Here is a 6,976-nt window from a genome sequence, read left to right as displayed (position 1 = left end):
TGCACTTTTCTGGACTTTTACATCTATATTATCTCACTTATCTTCACACCACCTGTAGGAGGTAGGTACTCTTATCATCCCATTTTGCAGACAAAAAAAATTGAGGTCTAGAAAGGGTAGGTAACTTGGCAAGGTCACACAGGCAGTAAACGGGAGAACAGGGACTTGAATTGGGTGGTTTTTTTCCCAGAGTCCATATTCTTAGCCATTGGAGTGTGCTGCTTCTTGACACCTCCAAACTAGGATTTGAGTCCCAGAATAGGATTTCTCAAGCTGTGAGTGGTGACTCACTGGATCTTGATATTAACTTAGTGGATCCCACCCAACCTTTCTTTTTTTTTTTTTTTTTAAGTGGATTAGAATAGAAAAACACAATATCAAAATGGATGACAGGTGATAATGGAGGCATTATTTCATGGAAATTGTGTTTCAATTTTACATTCTGTGTATGTATGTGTCGGTCACAGCATAAAGTTCATTTCTTATCCGGGGATGGCCGTCAAAACCCTTTGAAGGTTACTGCCTTAGAATCAACGTGGAGACAGAGCCAGGATCCAGGCTGCAGCCCAGGAGGCTTTAGGAAGCTGCTGTGGTTGAGAAAGCAAGAGAGGCTGTGGCCTTTCCATCAAGAATCAACTTTTTCTGAGCAAACAGAGACAAGCACATGGATGGCCTCAAGAGTCTATTTTCACAAATTTACCCATAGCATCTCCATTTCCCCACTGGAATACTCCGGGCCAAGAGGAAGCCTTGTTCCCAGCACTCTGTCTCATCCATCTCCTGCCCTTGGCCATCCATTCTCTGATAAACCATATTGACTGACACTCCCATTCTTTGCCCTTGCAGTTCCCTTGCTTGGCTTGCTCTTCGCTGCCTGGTTGAATTAATTACTACTCCTTCTTTTAAACTCAGCCCAGATATTAAGTTTCCCGACTCTGCCAGTGTTTCTGTATTTCTTATATACTTAGGTTATGGTGTAATTATTTATGTACCTATCCCTCCCATCTCTTAGACATGATGTCCCTTGAAAACAGAAATCAGGTTTATTAATCTTCATGTTCAGGCAGTGACTACTCCAGAATGACCATATAGGATGGGATTAAGAGCAGCATTTCTGCGGAAAGAGAGGTTGGGGTCTTATCTGAAAGCTTCATTTGTGAGGACTTTACTGCAGCACTGAATGTAAGACTCAGAATGGAGATGGCTGATGAAGATTATACAGGAGACTAAAACCCACATCCGAGGCAGCCCCAGAACTGGAATCATCCCCAGCTCCTGACACTAAAAACTGAAAACTCTAATTATGTGCTCAGCATGGGGCTAGCTTCCAAGCATTAAAAAGCATTTCTTGCACTGAAAGAGTTTACAAATCAGTTGAGACACACATGAAATTACCCAAGCCATGGCTCTTAAAATTTCAATTTACATCAGAATCCCTCTGAGAGCTTGTTAAAGTGTAGATTTCTTTGCTTCGGGTGTTTGGGAAAGGAAATAATCACCCAGAGTTATAGTATCTTTTGAGGGTGTTGCCCTGGACCCTACAAGTAATTCCCCAGGCCCTGGACCCTACATTTTAGCAAATCATTCCCCAGGTGTTTTTTTTTTTTAAAGATTTAATAAGCTTTAACCTCATTTTCAATTATTTTTGGTCATTGGCAGAATTTATGTCAAGTTGGTATATGCCAGGGTGGGCAAACTAGTGGTTTACAGCTATTGTCAGTCTTGATTCATCCAGTGTCCTTCTGCTTGGCTGATGACCTTGCCATTCCAGCTATGCAGCCCCTCCCCTGGGAGTCTCTGTGCCTCCCCACAATCCAGAAAGACTACAGGATTCAAACTTGGTGCCACAGGGGCCCCCAAACCCTCACTTCATGGTTGCTGTAGCACAGTGGGTTCTTCTTGCCTGCTGCACAGATAAAGTCAGTACACTGAGACGGCAGGCATGTTGCAAAAGAGAAAACACTTAATTATCGCAAGGCAGCCCAGAAGGAGGATGGGAGATATTTCTCAAATTCAGCTCCCCAGGAGCTTGGAGTCTAGGGTTTTTGAAGGATAATTTGGTGGGCAGGGGGCTAGAGAAGGGATGCTGCAAACTGGATGGGGGATGAAATCATAGGAGTGTTGGAATTGTCTTCACGCACTGAGTCAGTTTCTGAGTGGGGGTCATAGGCCCTGTGGAGTCAGCTGTTTGGCATGAGTCTCAGGTTCAGGTCTAGCTGCTCTCAGTTGGTCTGCCTGAATGCAAAAGTCGGGAAAATGTTTCAAAGACCAGTCTTAGGTTTTCCAATAGTGATGTTATCTATAGGAGCAAGTGGGGAAGTCACAAATCCTGTGACCTCCAGCTACTTGAGCAGTAAGCAAACCAGGGAACAATGGCTGGTTATCACTTAACTATGCAGAGTCCAGGCTTCTATCATGATTCTAACGTTGTGGCCCTTCATTAGTTTCACAAAAGCAGTTTTGGTCCTGAACAAGGAAGGGGTTAGTTTCAGGAAGGAACTAGTATCATTCTTGCTTTAAAAGTTAAACTATAAAATGAATCCCTCCCATAGTTAGTTTGGCCTACACCAAGGGCAGTTAGCTTATGAAGTTGAAGCAAAATGGACTTAGTGATGGTAGATTTCTCTCACTGCCATAATCTTTGGGAATGCAGTTTCACTATGGCTGGCATCCATTCCAACTGGTTGTTAAACATCTTATTTATTTATTAACATTGGCAGATTAAATTATACATATGTATTGTATATGACATGATGTTTGGACGTAGATATACATTGTGGAATGACTAAATCTAATCACAGGTTTTCAGAGGCCCATCATGACCACAGTTTGATGAGTTCTGTACAGTTAAGAACTAAGCCTTAGGCAGTGTCTCCAAGGGCAAGAGGAGGGACAGGTCACTGTCAGCTGAAATGCTTGGAGGAGCCTTAGGGGAGCAGGCAGAATCTGAGCTGGGCCTTGGAGGATGAGCAGACTTTGAATAGGCACAAAGGGAGAAGCAGGGCTGGAGACGTAGGGGTGGGCATCGGAATGGGCATTAAGGCCGTGGCTGCAGCCACAGGAGTGGTTGGACTCATCATCCAGGAAGAGTGTATACAGAAAAGGGCCCTTGGATTTCCCTGATGATGCAGCAGGATGAGGAAATGGGGACAATAAAGGGCAAAATAAGCGAGGCATATTTTAAATCCTTTGATCCTACACCAGTGGCTTTCAGTGGGGATGTAATGCTTCCCACAGGGGGCACTTTGGAAATGCGTGGCAATAATTTCGGTGGACACAAGGAGCAGGCAGCCACAGTGCTTCCAGTGAGTGGGTGGGGACCAAGAATGCTAGATGTGCATGAAGAGAATGTTTCATGTCACTCTTCACTTCTGAATGTAAATGAGAAACCTGTTCATGATGAGCTAATCCGAGAACCTAGCTCAGTTTTACATATAAACACAAAGCTTTTCTGCAGTTTAAATACACACTGGCTTTTCCAGGAATGCAAGTCTTCAGCTTTGCTAGTCTCTGATCTTTGCTCTGATTTGGTTTACTGCTTTGTGCCCTCTCCATGGCTTGAGACCTGTTTCTCTTGGTTTACTTTCTGTCCTTGGATCTAACTCTATTCTCCTACTCAGTGCCTTCCCCCAGCAAAAAGCTACTTTGGAGTCACCCCAACAAAGCTTAAAAGTGAGCCTTGAAAGAATCAAAGTGTGTGATGGTTGATTTGGGGTGTCAACTTGACTGGATTAAGGAATGCCCAGATAGCTGGTAAAATATCATTTATTCTCAATTATTGCACTAATTACTCTCAAAGCTTCCGTAGGCACTGAACCCATCCTCCTCCTCCTGTTGAAAGAAAAACCCAGGTGTTTTTGCTTCTGATTAGAATGATTGGGCTGTCCTGGGTGTATCTGTGGGCTGTTTCTAAAGGAGGTTGTGTATGAATCGGTGGACTGGGTGGGGAAGATCCACCCTGAGCATGGGTGGGCACCATTCAATTGACTGGGTGCCTGGATAGAGCAAAAGGGTGTAGGAAGGATAACTTCTTATTCTCTCTCTTTTGGAGCCTGGACACCTTTCTTTTGCCCTGGGACATCAAAATTCGAGGTTTCCTATACTTTAGACTTCAGGATACACACCAGCGGGCACCTCTGCTTGCCCTACTGCCTCTCGGGCCTTTCCCATTGTACCAAGAGTTACACCATCAATTTCCTTGGTCCTAAGGCCTTTGGACTTGGACCAAGCCATGCTACAGGGATCCCTGGGTCTCCAGCTTGCAGATGGATTATCTTGGGACTTAGCCTCCATAATTGAGTCAATTGTCCTAATAAATCCCTTATCTTTCTGCCTATATATATATCTCTCTTTGATGAGTTTTGTCTCTCTGGAGACAAAGTCCAAATCAATTTAAAATAATCTAACAAAACCCAATACCCAACAACGTAAATATCAAAATACCTGGCATCCAGTAAACATCTATTACACATACAAAGAAGCAGAACAATGTTACATATAGTTAGGAGAAAAATCTATGGAAACAGATATAGAAATTACAGATAAAATGGAGTTTGCAGGCAAGGATTCTAAAACAGCCCTTAAAAACATGATACAGGTGTTCAAGGAAGTACTGGAAAACATAAAAGAAATGGAAGACATAAAAAAGAGCCATCTGGAACTTCTAGAATAAGAAATACAATATTTGAAAGAAAGTGTACCGCATGAGATTTACAACAGGTTAGCTACCACAAAAGAACACTTGAAGACAAAACAATAGCAATGACCCAAACAAAGCAGAGAGGGAAAAGGACTAAAGAAATGAAGAAGGCATTGTAGCTGCCCAATGGGTTTACCTTACCTACTGCACAGACAGAGCCAATTTATAAAGAGAGGGGAACTGCAATAGAGAAAGAGTAATTCATGCAGAGTCGGCTGTGTGGGAGATGGGAGTTTTATTATTACTCAAATCAGTTTCCCCAGGCATTCGGGGATCAGAGCTTTTACAGACAATTCGTTGGGTAGGGGAAAAGTCAGAGAGCCAGGATTGCTGATTGGTTAGTTAGAAGATGAAGTCATGGGAAGTTGAAGCTATCCTCTTGTGCTGGTCTGGGTGGTGCCAGCTGATCCATCAAGTGCAGGGTCTGCAAAATATCTTAAGCACTGATCTCAGGAGCAGTTTTGGGAGGGTCAGAATCTTGTAGCCTCCCACTGCATGACCCCTAAACCAAAGTTTTTAATCTTGTGGCTACTTTGTTAATCCTACAAAGGCAATCTAGTCCCTAGGCAAGAAGGAGGCTTGTTTTGGGAAAGGGCTGTTATTGTCTTTGTTTTAAACTATAAACTATAAGCTAAGTTCCTTCCAAAGTTAATTCAGCCTACACTCAGGAAGGAACAAGGACAGCTTGGAGGTTAAAAGCAAGATGGAAGTGGTTAGGTTAGATCTTTCACTGTCTCAGTCATAATTTTGCAAAGGCGGTTTCAGCATTGGTGACCTGTGGAATAAGACAGAGTGCTTTAACTTATGTGAAATTTGAGCTCCAGAGGTGAGAACCCTGGGGGAGGGGTCAGAAAAATATTGGAAGTAATGGCTTATTCAAAATATTCAAAATTTAAATGGCTTATTCAAATATTCAAATTTTGAAAAAAATATAAAGCATCTGATTTTAAAATTCCAACAAAAAGAATAAACACAGAAAAGAAAAACACACATACAAAGAATACTAAAGAACATCCCAACCAAACTGTTGAAAAACAGTGATAAAGAGAATTCCAAAAGCAGCTAGAGAAAAAAGACATTACTACAGAGGAGTAAAGCTAAGAGTCACAGCACATTTTTATCAGAAATAAATTGTTATAGGTTGACTGCATATCCCCAAAATGCATATGTTTAAGCCTTAACTTCTGGTACCTCACAATGTGACTATATTTGGAGATAGGGTATGTTAGTCCATTCTCATGCTGCTAATAAAGACATAACCGAGACCGGGTAATTTATAAAGAAAGAGGTTTAATTGACTCACAGTTGCACGTAGCTGAGGAGGCCTCAGGAAACTTACAGTCATGGTAGAAGGCACCTCTCCACAGGGTGGCAGGAGACAGAATGAGTGCCAGCAGGGGAAATGCCAGATGCTTATAAAACCATCAGATCTTCTGAGACTCATTCATTATCACGAGAACAGCATGGGACAAACCATTGCCACGATTCAGTTACCTCCACCTGGTCCTGTCCTTGACACATGGGGATTATTACAATTAAAGGTGAGATTTGGGTGGAAGCACAGTGCCAAACCATATCATAGGAGTTTTAAAGGGGTGATTAAGTTAAAATGAGGTCATTAGGGTGGGCCCTAATCCCATATAGTTGGAGTTCTTAAAAGCAGTGGAAATTAGGACATAGACACACAGATTGAAGACCGTGTGAAGACACAGGGAAAAGATGATCATCCATAAGCCAAAGAGAGAGGCCTTACAAAGAAACAACTCTGCCAGCACCTTGATCTTGGATTTGCAGCCTCCAGAACTGTTAGCTAATAGATTTCTGTTGTTTAAATCACCCAGTCTATGAAAACCCTAGCAAATTTATACAGTCATGAAGCCAATATTTAAAATACTGAAAGAAAAGAACTGGACAATTTAAAATTCTATCTCCCACAAAAATATTTTTCAAGAATAAATGTAAAGACTTTTTTTTAGACCATTTATTTATTTATTTATTTATTTATTTACTTACTTACTTATTTATTTATTTTCTGAGATGGAGTTTCACTCTGTCTCCCAGTCTGGAGTGCAGTGGCACTATCTCAGCTCACTGCAAACTCCACTTCCCAGGTTCACACCATTCTCCTGCCTCAGCCTCCCAAGTGGCTGGGAGTACAGGCGCCTACCACCATTTTTAAGTTTTTAATGAAACTGCCTTTGCAAAATTTATGACAGTAAGTGAAATCTGACATAGCTGATCCATCTTATTTCCAGCCTCATAAGCTAACTGTCTTTG

The sequence above is a fragment of the Macaca fascicularis genome, chromosome 8, assembly GCF_037993035.2.
Source record: "Macaca fascicularis isolate 582-1 chromosome 8, T2T-MFA8v1.1".
Lineage (NCBI taxonomy): Eukaryota > Metazoa > Chordata > Mammalia > Primates > Cercopithecidae > Macaca > Macaca fascicularis.
This window is presented reverse-complemented; position numbering follows the sequence as displayed.